Source organism: Tenrec ecaudatus, chromosome 8 (genome assembly GCF_050624435.1).
Source record: "Tenrec ecaudatus isolate mTenEca1 chromosome 8, mTenEca1.hap1, whole genome shotgun sequence".
Taxonomy (NCBI): Eukaryota; Metazoa; Chordata; class Mammalia; order Afrosoricida; family Tenrecidae; genus Tenrec; species Tenrec ecaudatus.
The window spans coordinates 49,937,703-49,954,022 of record NC_134537.1 but is presented as its reverse complement, the minus strand read 5'-3'; the positions used below and the strand labels follow the sequence as shown (position 1 = coordinate 49,954,022).

Genomic DNA, 16,320 nt, shown 5'->3' with positions numbered 1-16,320 from the left:
GCAGAAGTGACTTTTACAAGATAAGTATGAGGGGAGGGAAGTCAAAGGTTTTGCTAAAGCTACGATGAAGTCCGCTGGGCAGGTAGACAGTGCTCTGAGAGGAGTGAGGGAGACTGATGGGAAAGTCAAGAGAGGAGAGGGGGATGGGAGCAAACATGTCTGGGGGTACACCAGTGCATCACTGTTGAGGGAAAAGCAGGAGGATGAACCTCCAAGTGGGGGAAAGAATGACTGAAAATGCTTTGGGGGACCCTAGGAGGGGAGTTTCCTGAATGTGCAACAAATGGGCCATATTGACTCAGACTTCTGGAACTTCTGGGGCTTCTGGGGACCCAGGCTGGGTACCATAGAACACTGGGGTATTGAATCTTGGATCTTCAGGGTGCACAGCATGCTGCAGAGGCAGAATCAGTAAGATCGATAAAAACATCCACAGAGTGAATTGGACTGTATTTCAGACATAGTTTTAACCTGAGGACTTAAGACTGAAAATCCATGGTGTGTGAGCAAGTTTAAGACAGCTGTACCAAAATTGTTGAACTGTTAGTAGGTAAACATTGTCTGGCTACACCAATACCCTATATGCTGTATTAAGATAAATATTGTACCGACACACTTGTGATTGACATTCTCAAAGAATTTTATTGTAAATTTTCCCTGTCAATGAACTCCCTTTGTATGTGTAAATAGCAACCACCCATGAAAGGATTGATTCTGTATAGGTGAATAATTCAAGTACTGCGATGTGGAGTTAGCCTACATTGGTCCAATACCCCCCTTTCAATGGCTTTAAAAATTTAGCAACAGGGGCTAATCATAGAACAACATGAACGGAAGATAGTTATGCCTCCAGGGGATGATCTATAAGACTCTCTACCATCAGTTAACAAGGAGGTTTTGAAAGGGAGCCAAAAGCAGATAAAAAACAAACAATAACAACAACCCCCCCCCATATATCCAAAATGGGTTTGGGGATTGCTCTAAAACCTACTTCCAATTTAAGAACAATTAGGTCTTACATCATGGCCCTTCTTGATATTCACCCCTCAGGAAGGGAACCCAGGAGATGTGGGCACTATCGCAAAGTGTGGTGAAGAAATTAGATGGTGCCCAGCTATCAGATAAAATAGTATCTAGGATCTGAAAGGCTTGTTTCCAAACAAGCAGTCATCTATGTGAGATGTCAACTAAGTCCCTACAGAAGGAGCACATCACCATCAGCAACTGAAGGATTATAAATCACATAATCTGAAGTCAAAGGAAGGAATTGTATCGGAGCCTAAAGCGAGAATCTGTTTCGCAGAAGGCTATGGATGGCAGCGGGAGCCCAAGATACATTTGTGAGAACTACATAGGAAATGAGTCTCCAGTGATTTCCCTGTATCCATAATAGAAGAACAGGAAGAAAGTGGGTACTAAACAGAGTCCATTGGAGAGATTACCAAAGAAGATCAAAGTGACAAACCTGACTTGAACAGTTAAAACCTTGTCAGTTGACCCACCCTCTCATGCACATTTGGCTTGATCTGGTTTTCAACATTTTCTGTATTTTTTTGTTTGTTCATATTGGGTTTTATTTCAGATGTGTTATGTCATTGGGGTGTCCCTCCTGAATTTTTATATGTCTTTCTGTTTTTCAGTATATGAAACCCAGGACTGATGAGCTTATAGGGACAGCTAGTAAAATAAGGGTTTCTGGGGGCATAGTGGTGGTGGTGAGGGAGGGCAAAAGAGAGCGGATATCAAGGAGTTCAAGAGGAAAGGGAATGTTTTGAAATAGATTGTAGCAACAATTGTTCAATACTGCTTGGTGTGCTTGAACTATGGAATGATATGATATCTGTATTAACTCCCAATACAATGGTTTTTAAAAATGTAACATTAAAAAAAAGGTTTTGCTACAAAACCATGGATATCTTTATTCAGTCCAAAAAATATCAAAAGGTAAAATTATTGTTTCTCAACATATATTCCATAAAAGTTTATACACTTCGGAAGGTCATGTTTCCAGTTCTCTAAACCTTCCCTGAAGAATTCTGCTCTCTTTGACTTACACCATGCTAAAATCGATATAATAGTTTTAGCATCCTCAAGGGACTCATGTTCCTTTCAAATGATCTTTGTTTTTAGGGAACAACAAGAAGTCTGAAGGGGTAAGATTGGGACTGGAAAATGAATTGAATCAGCTTTCTGAACAAAATTCTCACAGGACAACCCTTAATATTCACAAAGAATGAGTAGGTAAATTGTTTTGATGAAAAATAAATCAAAACAAAAAACTACCTTGGCTCAAATCATCTGGCCTTCTTTTCAGTATTGTAGCTTCTACTTTTCTGAAAAATTCTTCCCAATCATCCCCCATTACCATTTTATGCCCTTTGAGTAAATTTATCAAGATCAACCCTTTAGGATCCTTCCTCCACGTCCTTCCCAATTATTGCCATGAGCTGCTCAGTTGACCCTCTGCCTTGAACTTTCTGGCCCAGAAAATCCCACTGGAAGCTACTCTTGAATGGTTCCTGCTCTCTGCATCATATAGGTAAATCCAAGACCCATCCTTGGTTGAGGTTTGATCCATGAAATTTCCTTTGTCAGCTGTGATCTTTCTGAAAAGACTGATGGGAAGTCACCCTTTTGTGCTGGCTGATCTTTGCACAGCACTTTTGATATCTGGTGAGTTGAAAGAATGCTGAGGCCACGAATTCACTTAAAATAAAAAATTCCAAACCACGTGAGAACCCAAACTTGAATATGTATCACATCAATGGTAATTCTACAATCTACTTCCACCAGTTTCTAGACGTCAGGCTCAGTTTCCACATTCAACAATATTGATTGTTTTCCTTCTTTTTCTCAAAACATTTAAGCAATCTTAAAAATTCTTGTTTATGTGAGCTAGCTTTCACTTAAAGTTTTTGCAAAGCTTCAATGATTTGGGAAGATTTTATTGTTAAAAATTTGATATTAGCCTGGATCTTGAAATAATTTTTTTATATGGAACAAAAAATAACCTTTTTAAAAAAAAGTAAATTAGAGGGGATCTCATTAGGATCCATCCACTGGTCTCAGAAACATATTTTGTTTGGAATAAACTTTAATATGTATGACTAGAACTCTAATACAATGTTTTTTGACTTATGTTATAGAATAAAATAAACTATATTAGTTAACTATAACGTGCTACCCTTGCATTCAAAGAAACAAAAATGTTTTTGAATTTACATCCATTTATGTGAAAGTTTGATTAAAAGCGTTTCTGGATGAAAGCTGATGGTGCCCGGCTATCAAACATTGTAGCGTCTGGGGTCTGAAAGCCTTGAAGACAATCAAGTGGCTATCCAGCTAATAAGCAGCAAAGCCCACATGGAGAAACACACCAGCCTGTGTGATCACGAGGTGCTGATGGGATCAGGTAGCAGGCAACAAAGACCCAAAACAAAACAAACAAACAAAAATCATATCAGTGATTTTAGTTGAACAAGGGGGGGGGAGGGCAGAGTGGAGAGCCAAAGTCCACCAGTAGTCACTTGGATACCCGCTGTCAGAAGGGCCACAAGGAAGAAATGAGCCAGTCAGGGTGTAGTATAGCACAGATGAAACACATAACCTTCCTCTAGTTCTTTAATGCCCCCACCACCGCACCCCCCACTATCATGACCCCAACTCTATCTTACAACTCTGGTGAGATAAGAGCATGTATGCTGGTACAGGTAAGAGCTTGCAACACAGGGAATCCAGAGCAAACCCCTCAGGACCAATAAAGGGAGCAGCAATACTAGGAGGGTAAGGGAAGGGGGTGGGGATTTAGGTGGAACCGATCACAATAATCGACATATGACCCCCCCCTCCCAGGGGGTTTGACAGCAGAAAAGTGGGTGAAAGAGACAGCAGTTGGTTTAAGACTTGAAAAAAAATGATAAATTATCAAGGGAACTTGGAGGGGCGAGGGGAGGAAAAAATGAGGAGTTGATACTAAGAGCTCAAGTAGAAAGAAAATATTTTGAAAAAGATGATGTCAACAGATGTACAGATGTGCTTGACACAATGGATACATGTATGGATTATGATAAGAGTTGTAAGAGTCCCCAATAAAATAAAAAGTTTTTAAAAAGTGTTTCTGGAATTGTAACCATGCAGCTTAGTTCTAATTTCTACTTTCATTTTACTAATTTTTCTATTTGCTGATCACTATGCCATGCCTCCATGCCTGTCTGTCACTTTGGCATAAGATGCCCATTTTAGAAGGATTAGCCACTGAAAACCTTATGGATAGCCGTGACACATTGCTAAATAATGAAAACATCACGAACAGAAGTATAACATTGCCAGAGATAGCGCCAGGAGGTTAGCCACTCAGGTTGAAAGGCACTAAAAATGCAAGATGATACCAAATCTTGCCCCCCAAACAGATTTTTTCCCCAAAGTTATGCATTTCTTTTCTTTTTCACAAAACAACCTATCACCTTCCAAGTACTCTGCATCAAACCTAATACATTGTCAAATCTGCGATTCCATTCATGGAAACATGTTTGAAACTCATCTGTTTGGTTGATTGACAGCACCTCCCTCATTTATCCTTCACCCCTTCTAAGCCATTAAATCACTGTCCTTTCATGTCCCTCTTCATTTGCAGAAACAAAAAGAAGTTGCAAGGAGGGAGGTCAGGTGAGTAAGGGTGTGGGGCAAGAGAGGCATGCTGGGTTTTTTTTTTTGCCCAAAACTGGTGTACTGAGAAGGCTGCATGAGCAGGTGCATTGTTGTGCTGACGAAATCAGTCAGCCATAAATCAGGCCTTTTTTTTTGTCGCACACTGTTACTCAATCTTTTTAAAACTTCTAAATGAAAGCTTTATTAACAGTCTGACCTGTGGGAAAAAAAAAACTCCAAATGCACTATCCCTCTCACATGAAAACAAAAACAGAAACTAATGAGCATCATCTTGATCTTTGATTTCACCTGACAAGATTTTTTGAGAGACTATGGCGTCTTCCACTGGTATGATTGATGTTTCCTTTTGGGGTCATAGGAATAGCACACGTCTCGTCACCAGCAATGACTTTGGGCAAAATGTCTGGGATGCTTTGAGCTGTTCTTTCAATCAGATGGAAAGAGCAGGTGCCCACTAGATGCTTCTTTTCCTCATCAGTCAGAACCCGAGGCACACATGTTGCAGCAACCCTTCTCATTCCCAAACCTTCTGTCAAAATGCACTGACCTGAGCTTCCAGATCCTGCAGATCACTTCCCCATCGCTTCAATGATCTGTTTTTTGGTCTTCAAGCACAAGTGCATGAATTTTGTCGGCATTTTCGACTGTTTGGGAAGTTGACGGATAGGATGTACAGAATAAGGCTTGCCATCAATCTACATTTTCCCCTTTTTGAAATGAGAATATCGCTTGTGCACTTGAGTTTTTCCCTTAGTGTTCTCCTTGTAAACTTTGTTCAACATCACAACAGTTTTTGCAACATTTCTATTTGGCCAACACATAAAATGAGGTTTGAGAGAGACTGCTTTTATTAACAAATTCACTGTGACCAGAGAGCATCTTCCTAGATGATGCCGCTGGATGTGCTAATTCAGAGTGAGTTGCCCAATGCTTGGCTAGCAGGAAAAATGCACATACGAAAGCTCTGCCCAGGGGAAGTTTTTCTGTTTCGGGGGTGGGGGGTACCCCCTCATATGACTGAAGAAGAGCTGCTGTTTCAAGTAGAGCTGACCACAATCATGTGAATAGAGTAAAGCCTGTAGGACCCCAATTTTCTGATGCAGCATGACTCAAAATGAGAAGAAACAACTGCAAACATCAACTAGGAATTTGGAATAAACAAAGAATAAAGCTCGGAAAATTGGAAGTTGTTAAAATTGAAATGTAACACATATCCTAGGCCTTAGTGAGCTGAAATGGATAGGGCAGGCTGTTTTCAATCAGAAAGTCTTATGGTTTACTGTGCCAAGAACCACAGATTCAAGAGGAATGGCTTTGTAGTCATCATCAAAAAGATCATTTCAAAATCTAATGTGAAGTACAGGGCTGCTAAATAGGATAATATCTATAATACAAGGAAATCTAGTCAACACAACTGTTAGTCAAATTTACACACCAAATACTAAAGCTATTCTTGCAGAAACTGCAGAATTCTACCACAGTCTTCAGTTTTCAATTGACCAACTATGCAATCAAGATGCATAGAAACTCACTGACTATTGGAATGAAAAAATTGGAGACAAAGAGAAAGAATAGTACTTGGAAAATATGGTCTTGGTGATAGAAATGAAGCTGGAGATCACATGGTAAAATTTTTCAAGCTCAGTGACTTGTTCATAGAAATTTTTTTCAACATACAAGTAGTGTTGTTGGACTTCTCCAGATGGAATACACAGAAATCCAATTGATTCCATCCACGGGAAGGAAGAATGGAGAAGCACAGTATCAGCAGTTAAAAGTAGGCCAGGGATCAACTATGGAACAGACTATTACTTGCTCTTATATAAGTTCAGGTTGAAGTTAAAGAAGTACACGAGACTAAATTCTACCTGTGTCTATCCCACCTGAATTTTGAGGATATCTCATGAACAGATCTGCTGTCTTGAACACTAGTGACAGAAGTGTATTAGTCTGGGTACTTTAAAGAAACAAACCCACAGAAACTCATGTATAAGGGAGAGTTTTATATAAAGATTATGTGTGCATCAAGAATATATCCCAACCCAGGGCTGCCCAAGTCCACAAGTCCAACATTAACCCATCAACCCATATCTCCAACACCAATCCACAAAGTCCTCCTCCATCAGCAATGATGCTGACTGCAGGAGGAAAGTCGAGGCAGTGTGTAAGTATCTCAGCGCTGGCAGGGGTCTCCACACGGCTACTGCAGCACGCATCGGGGTAGGTCCATGTGGCTTCTCCTCGGGGATATTTTGCAGGAAGTCAGCTTTGCAAGCTGAAGCAGGGAACTGCTAAGGCAGCTAGCTACACCCTGGTCCAACCATCAGAAAGCAAGAGACCCAAGAACTAGAAAGGCGAGGCTCACCAAGCCATTTATCCCTCTGCCCTTCAATTAACCTCACGTGTATATCGGCCAGGTTGGCACATAAATTAACTACTTCAAGAAGTCATGATGAGCTGTGAGATAGCACCAAGAAAATCATCTACGATGGAAGCAAAAGACCATTACAAACACAGGAATGAAAGAAAAGATGAAAGAGAATGCCAGTAAAAACTTAGTCAGTTGTTTCCCCGTCTGATGTATGCTGGGTTTGATCCGGTTTTCAACATTATCTGCATTTTTGTATTTTTATTTGTTCGTATTAGGGTGTATCTCACAGTTCTCATGTTAGTGGGGTAAATATATGTGTTATATATTTTTGGGTTTTGCTATATGAAACACAGGATTGATTAACTTGTAGGGACAAAAAGTAGAATAAGAATTTGAGGATGGAGAGGTGCAGTGGTGGTCGGGGTTATAAAATGGAGACGATGTCAATGAGTCCAGGAAAAAGAGAATGCTTGGAAACTGATTGTGGTAGCAATTGTAAAATACTGCTTGATGTGATTGAACTATGAACTCATATGCTATATATATTACTTCCCAATAATAATACATTTTTAAAAATAATAAAACACCATGCATAAAGAAAAAAATGTGAATGTCAGAACAAACTCTGAATTTTTCTCTTCATCAGGCAAATGGAAGAAATGGTGAAGTCAAAGAGCTGAACAGAAAATTTCAAAATAGCTCAGGAGGACAAAGTCAAAGATTATAATGTGATGTGAAAAGACTGAGAGTTAGAAAAACAAAAAGAAAGAACGCAACTTAGCATATTTTAAACAAAAAACTGGAGAAAAAATTGAGACTGGAGTTTCAATATTGAAAGAGTCGAAGGGAAAAATACTGAATGACAAAGGAAGTCACTGAATCAAAAGGAAGCAGGTGACATTCCAACATTTCAAGAGGTTCAAGAGCAAGAACCATTAATACTGAAAGAAGTCCAAGCGACATTCAAAGCATTAGCCAAAAACAAGGTTCTGAGAATTGATGAAACACCCTTTGACATGTGTCAACAAACTGACGAAGCACTGGAAGTACTGACTTGTCTATGCCAGGGAATTTGGACGACAGCTCCTTGGCCAACTGATGGCTTCATTCCAATGAAAAGCAACCCAACAGAACGCTCAACATACAGAACAATATCATCAATATCATAGGTAATGAAAATTTTGTTGCAGATCATCCAACAAAAGTTCAGTAGTATATTGACAAGGAGCTGTTGGAGGTTGAGGTTGGATTCAAAAGAGCATATGTCTGAGGAACACATTATTGAAGTCCGATGGATTTTGGCTGAAAGCATAGAATACTAGAGCTATGTTTACTTGTGTTTTATTGACTATCAAGGGCATTACACTATGTGGATTATAAAACCTATAGATAACCTTGAGAAGAATCGGGATTCCAGAACACTACATTTTGCTCAGGCAGAATTCATATATGGATCAAGAGGCAGTTATGGAAACATAACAAGAGAATACTGCATGGTTTAAAACTAGAAAGGTGTGTATCAGGTGTGTACCTCTGACCAGAATGATTCCATCTGCATGCTGAGCAGTCAGAAAAGCTGGATTACATAAAGAACACAGCATCAGGTTTGGACAAAAGTTTATTAACAACCTACAATGTGCAGATAACAAAACTTTGCTTGCTTATGTGAGGAAGACTTGAATCTCCTGCTGATGAAAATCAGGCATTACAGCCTTCTGTATGAATTACAACTCAATGTGAACAAAACCAAAATCCTCACAACTTGGCAAATAGATAAAAGTACAACAAATGAAGAAACTGTTGAAGGTGACAATGATTTTAACTTGCTGTGATCCACAATCAGTGCCCACGGGGGCAGCAATCAAGATATCAACGGATCCATTGCTTTTGTGAATTTGCTGCACAGGATATCTTTAACGTGTTGAAGGTTAAGGATTTCACTTTGAGGATTAAGTGAAGACCATGGTGTCTTCGGGCACCTTCCATGCACATGACCTCTTTAAGGGTAGAAAAGCAAGGATGTAACTTTGAGAACTAAGGTCCAACTGATACAAGAAATGGTATTTTGAATTGGCCCATATGCAAGTGAAAATTAGACATTGAATAAAAAAAGACTGAAGAAGAATCGATGTCTTTGAATGGTCCTGCTGGAGAAGAACACTGAAAGTACCATGGACTGCTGAAAGGACAAACCAAGACGTCCAGCCAGAGTGCTCCTTAGAGGCAAGGGTGTGAGACATCATCTTGCATACTTTGGACATGCTGTCGGGCGTTTGGAGATGGGCAGCAAAATGAGAAAGGTCCTGAAGGAGATGGATTGGCACTGACTCCAACAATGGGCTCAAGCATAGGAATGTTTGTAAGGATGGCACAGGACTGGGCAGAGCTTCATGCGGTTGTGCACAGGACCACTATGGGTCCAAGCTAACTTGATGGCACTTAACAGCACAGCATCATATGCACGGGAAGACTGGACATTGAATAAGAAAGACAAAAGAAAAATCAATGCATTTTAATTGCATTGATTATTGATGGTACTGTGGACTGTCACCAGATCACACTGACCTATCTTGCAAGAAGTACACTCCCAATGGTCCTTAGAGGTAAAAGTGCTGAGAGTTGGTTTCAGTATTTTAGACATGTTATCAGGAGAGACTAGTCTATGGAGAAGAGCATCATGCTTGGTAGGACAGAGGGCCAGCAGGAAAGAGGAAGATCTTTGACAAGATTTATTTATGCAGTGGCTATATCAATAGGCTCAAAGATAAGGACAATGTGAGGATGTTTTGTTATGTTTTTGTTCCTACTTTGAGTAGGAACCAACTCGATGGTCCCTAACAACAGTTTTGTGCCTGGCTCTCTGCTGTTTGCTGGATTTTATGTCCTACAAATGGCTTATCATCTTTTGAGACAGATAGAATCACAGTCACATAAATGTGAAGGAGATGGACTATGTATGAAATATGCTGCAAATATAGACTAACTGAAATATCTCAGAAGAGGTATTGGAGTAGTTGAGGGTCTTTAAACCCAGTTCCAGGGACATTGAGGTCTTCAGTTCTTCTCCCCAGGGATTCACCGAGAAAGACCGTGGGGAGGAGAGAGCCACAGTGAAGAAGTCCTGCCCAATCACTGAGGTCCTGGAGGGTGGAGAGGAGGAAGGCAGTGTGGGGCCTGGTGATGGGGAAGCAAGTGAGGTTCTTGTAACTGTCAGTGGAGCATTTTCAGTTGCTCTAGTCCAGGACAAGCAAAGAGATGATGGTGGGAGAGCTTATTTCTCATGTAAATGTCATGTAACAAAAACATAAGTGGTTTTATGCAAAAGGATAACAATTCTTTCCAAAATGATTGGAATAGTTTCATCTTTTAGGTAAGGGTTTCCTTTTCTTGAGCTCTAGCTGATTGGGAGGTAGAATGAACATAAAGTGCCTTGGGGGAACGTAGTATCATATTAGATGGCAGAGAGAAGAAAAGTGTTGCTGTTTTCCCCCAGAATCCTCTATTCTTGTCCAACCTTGAACTTTCTCTCGTTTCTTTCCCTTATAGAAGATGGCCCTGGCTGCAGCTTTTCCCTGAAATTATCCAGGGGAAACTGCAGGATCTTCTAATAATAGTTGTACAAAGTAGAAGTAAAATTAAATCACTTCACGGACTCCGGTTCATACATGCATGGGTTTATCTCAAACACTATGTGTTTAGATATGCTTCTAAGATCGTGGATGGCTGCAGACCAATTCTCTTAGTAATATACTTGTCTTCCATTTTCTGTAAACCCAGTGTATAAGGGTCAGTATTCCTACAAGACTAAGCCTCTATGCTGATTTGCTTTTGAACTTGTAATGTGCTCTGGGCAGAGCTGTCATTGTAACACAGCAACCACGGGGCCTCACATCATGTGGCTTCGTCTGCTAGTGCTGGAAGCACTGGCCGAGTTTTCATCGCAGCCAGTCCTAGCTAGTCACTCATTTTGTCAAAGTTTCTGGCATCTTAGCTGCTACACTGTGATGCTAAGTAGCCATAGCAAGAAATAGAGAAAAGAAGGAGAAATCTCAAAACAATTTCCTTCCCCTTATCGATTACGCTACACCTCTAAGCAGGAAAACATTATAGTAATAAAATTACATTCCATGTAGATGGATTTTATTAAAAAATATACTTGTCTTCTTAGAGCACCCTCAAAACAACAACGAAAAGGATATATTTTTCGTGTACCGTGGGGGAGAAAATTCAAGAGCAGGGCTCATTTTAAACAAAACTCAAGTAGACATCTTCCAAAAATACTTGACACTTTTCAACAAGTTTACAGGAATGCTGTCCCACTTTAAAGCAATAGTTTTCAGATGGTCCATTTTGGGGAAGACCTAAAAGATGAACCAAGCAAAGAAGTCAGCTTAGACGGTTACGGCGGTCTTTTTTTTTGGGGGGGGGGAAGATCCCAATGTCACCCTTGATATATTTTCTTGAAGGATTTGAAGTTTTAAGAAAAAAGAAACTGTCCCATATGAAAATGGTCAGGAAAATGATGCCAAGGAATTTTTTTCTTCATCCTCACAATTAACCTGTTTATTTCTCTAGGATAGCAAGGGCTCTCATGAAAAAAAGAAAGTTTTTGGAAACCTTATCATGTTTGCCGTAAACCCTGATCTTACTCAGATTTCTCTTTAGATCCTCAAGCGCTAAGACTATTTCAAAAGGATAATCTCCCAAATGGAAAACTCTGTTTTAAAGTGGCGTGAATCGAAGAGCACAGCACTCTTCAGCAAAGGGTTAGCAAAATGGAAAGACCACCGTCAGAAATCGACAGACCTAGATGGAAGATGTGTTGAGAAACAATAGCTTCACACGTTGCTATTTTTGTTTAATAAAAGTTCCGGGGCAGTTTGAAGCGCGGTGCGTTGGAGTCGGTGTTGGGATCTCACTAGTGTTTGATTTAGCCCTTCCTCTGCCTTGCTTGTAATCCAGCGGACTTTGAAATGGCTGTGGATAACGCTGGGAAGGACTCGTCAAGTCCAAGACAAAGGCGGTTCCTGCGCACAGAGAGTCGGCGTGACGTTCCCAATGGAAACCTGCAATCAAGGGCCACCAGCCATGGACTTGTGGACAGACTGCCGCTGTGTCCTCGGTACAGTGCCGCCCGACTGCAGCACCGCACCGCAGAGGCCCCTGAACTGGCAGGGAATGCATCAAAAGACCTGACGGGAAAGCGAACACGCCCTCATCACTTGTAACTTGCTCTCCGAGGAGATGAAGAGTTGGACTCGCTTCTCAGGGCTTCCACTGCTGCTGGTGGGGTCCTTCCACACATCCACAAGTCTCTGATTGGGAAGAAAGGACACCAGAAGTCTGTCTAAAGGGGGTCTGGATGTAATCTCGGGACTGGACAGTAATACTCTTAACAGCTGTCCAGTGTGGGCGTTCCAGTGACCTGTATCTCGGTGGAAAACACCGTTTTGCCTTTTTATAATTCAATTTTAGCCAGTTGGGAGTTTAATTAGCTTTCCAACCAGCCAAATGTCTGCATTCAAGTCTTACCCACATTTAAGTGTTATTGTAGCTTCCAAGAAGCTATTGGTCTGAAGGAATGGATTTTGATTGAGTTGACTGTTTTTAAAAATCCCTTTGGATTTCAATTGTGGTGCAGAAGTTATAGTAACAAACGTTTGGTTTTGTACAGACTTTAGTTCCATTCTGGTGGATAAGCTCTATAAAATTCGTATCCAAAACTAGGAAAAAACAGTCTCTGGGTCTCTGTAGCGGGCCTTATAAAGGTACCCTTGAACAAACCTGTCTAATGTCTCTCCCCATATTGTTGGTCACGTGGGGTACTTGGCCTTTCTGCTCCAATGGAATTCCATCCCCAATGATTATACTTTCTCCTTAACACTCGTTTTTCTTTAATCTCTCTCATATATATGTTCAATCCCTGTTATTAAATTGAGTCAATTTTAATTATTCTTTTTTAAACACTGATACACACAAACTATGCTCTTTATCCCAAACCCAGTCAGGTTCAACTCACTGCCTAACTCATTAACTACTGATCAGATCACATAAGGTGGCTGCCTGACATTGTCCTGTCCCTTATTATTCATCCAAATTCATCATAAACTCCTACATATTTGTCAGTACTTTATTAAAAGTTTTTTTTCATACTAACCATCATTTTTTTCATATTAACCAAGCAATAGACAAATCACTTGCCTGGCTTAATGTAACAAATAAACTCCCCACTTCCCTAAGTGACTCCTTATCCACACTGCAGTGAGAGTAATTTCTTAGAATGCAAATGAGAGGTGTGACTCCTCGACTCTGAATAATCAACTTTAAACCTCTGAATGGATTATTGCGGTTATTTATATAAACGAGAAAATGTCTCTAACCTGGGTTGAAAGGACCTGTTTCATATTGTCCATATTAACTTACTTTCTCTGGTGAAATGTTTTCTTCTTAGCTAAACTGACCCTCTGCCACTTCCTTTTGATCATCAAGTGCCCTTTTACTACAGAGCCTTTGCACCTGCTATTCACTCTGTCTGAAACCGCACTCATTCTCTGACACCCCGTCCGTCTTTCAGCGCTTAGCTCAAGCCTCGTTTCCTCAAGAAAGTATCCCTTAAACTTCCTCAGGAGGTTGACCCACTATTTCTGTGTCTCCTACTTATGGTTCTTGCCATAGTGATTCAATTTTAAATTTCTGATTATGAATTGATGCCTCCCTCCCCTTCTACATTCTAAATTCCATGCTAGGTTGTCTGTGTCAGTTTTGACTCACATCTGTAATCCTATGATTTAGTGCAGGGCCTGGTAACTGATGAATTATTTCTGAATGAATGTATAAACCATGTATTCTTGGTTGCCCACTGTCAATTTTGAATGATGGAAACTTACAGAGTAGAACTGCCCCTTGTGTGTTTATTTGACCTTTCAGAAATGAACCACCAGACCAACACCCTTTCCTGATAAAACACAATAAGAATAGAAAGAAAATTTCTCAACACAATGAAACCAATCTTGCTCATTGGGGAAAAACTGGATGTGTCCTTGCTGAGAGAGGGAGCCAGGTAATGATGCCCCATTTTACCACTCTTGTTCAACATCATGCCCGCCAGAAGTCTTAGCCAGAGTTGTTAGGCAGCAGAAAGAAATCAGAGGAACCCAAAGGGGAAAAGAGGCATGGAAATTATCACTGTTTATAGATGATATAATTTTACACATAGAAAATCCCAAAGACCTGATAAAAAATTTGTTGAGAACAATCAAAAGACTGGGCAAGATGATAGGACACAAAGTTAATGGACAAAAATGGAACACTTGTGGTGTTCTCCATTAGTCTGCAAGGTCAAAGATTCGAACCCAATAGCCTCTCTGCAGGACAAAGGTGAGGTTTCATGGTCTGTACAGATCTACAGTCTCAGAAACCCACAGCGGCAGTGCTGTTCTGTTCGCAGGGTTGCTATTGGTTGGAGTTGACTCAATGGCAGTGAGTTTGAGATTTTTATACTAACAAAGAGAGATCTGAAAAAGAATTGAGAGGGAAATACCATTTATAATAGCTGCACCGAAGATGAAAAACTTAGTGCTTAACCTAACCAGACAAACAGAAGACTGTACGAAGGAAACTACAGAACACTCCTACAAGAAACCAACAAGGGACCTCCAAAAGATGATCCCATGTACATGGATAGGAAGGGCTGACATTGTGAACATATCAATGCTACCCAATGTAATCTACACATAGAATGCAATTCTCATCTCACTTTAAAGAGAGAAAACCAATCACTGGCTTTGCATAAAGAGGGAAGATACACACCATAAGAAAATGGACCCTCTCAAAAGGAAGTGCAAAATACGAAGCTTCTCACTCCGCGACCTTAAAGCACAGCCACAGGAGTGAGACCAGCCTGGTCTTGGTACAGTGGATGGTGCACTAGACCAATGGACAGACTAGAGACCCCAGAGACAAAGCCAGACGCCTGCAGACAACTGATCCTAGACAAAGGACCCAAAACATTACATGGGAAAGAGGCAGCCTCTTCAGCAAGTGGTGCTACAAATTGGATTTCTATCTAGACACAATTGTAAAAGGATCTCTAACTCACACCACGGACAAGAACAAACTCAAGATGGATCCAAGATCTAACTTTAAACCCCAGAGCTAAGAAGATCATGAATGAAAAACTGGGGAAAATGTAGGGCCCCACTACAGGGCATAGATATCTATGAAATAAAATGGAGGAAGCACAGGTGACAAAATAGATGACTGGGACCTATTAAAACAAGATTTGCATATGCATAGACTTCATTAAGAAAGAGGCCACACTACTGGTCCTGCATCATCCTGGCAATCATTGCTATGAGTGAACTCCTTGCAGCCGCTGTGCTAATCCATTACATCAGGCATCTTTCTTTTTCTGTTGCACCCTCTACTTCACCAAGCATAATACCCTACTTCAAGGGCTGGTTCTTCCCTATAACATGTCCAAAGTGCAAGAGGAAAAGACTCACCATCTTCAATTCTAAGAAACATGTGAGCTGTACTTCTTCCAAGACAGCTTTGCTTTTTCTTCTTGAAGGCCATATCCTTCTTCTTCCTGAAGGTCAGTATCCTTCCCCAGCATGGTAAGTCAAATGTATCAATTCTCCTTAGGTCTTTCTTATTTGTTGCCCAGTTTTCACATGCACACGAAGTGACAGAAAAGCCCATGGCTTTGGTAGGCACACCCCCATTCTCAAAATAATATATTTGCTTTCTGCAGCAGACTTGTCTCATGGTATATACTATGTGGTTTCTTTACAATTGCTTCTTTGGGTGCAGATTGTGGATTCAGTAATAATGAAATCCTTGACAATCTCAATATTCTCATTGATCATGATTATTATTTATTGTTCCATTTGTGAGGCTTTGGTTAGCATGGTACTCAAAATTCAAAATCACTGCCACTGAGTCAATTCTGACTTCTAACAACCCTATCTGACAGGGTAGATGTGCCCCTGTGGGTGTCTGAAACCGTAGCCCTTTAGGGGAACAGAATGACTTGTCTTTCTCCCTTGGAATGGCTGATGGCTTTGAACTGATAGCCTGTGGTTTGCAGCCCACTATGTAACCCCTGGGCCAGGTGGGCACTTCTGTGTGCCTCATTACAACTCTATTTACAATATGCAACCAGAACAAAGCTCTTCAGAGAGCCATGATTTTGGAATATGCAATACATCATCTCTTCCTATAGATCACCTTCAGCCCAAATCAGGAGGCCAATGGTCATTGACCACATGAAACTTTAT

General features: G+C 40.6%; 1 protein-coding gene across 1 annotated transcript in view; it reads right to left on the bottom strand.

Annotated features, from left to right (window-relative positions):
• TPO (thyroid peroxidase) overlaps positions 1-16,320 on the bottom strand; it is a 235,949-nt gene that overhangs the window by 21,096 nt on the left and 198,533 nt on the right. The window lies entirely within an intron of this gene.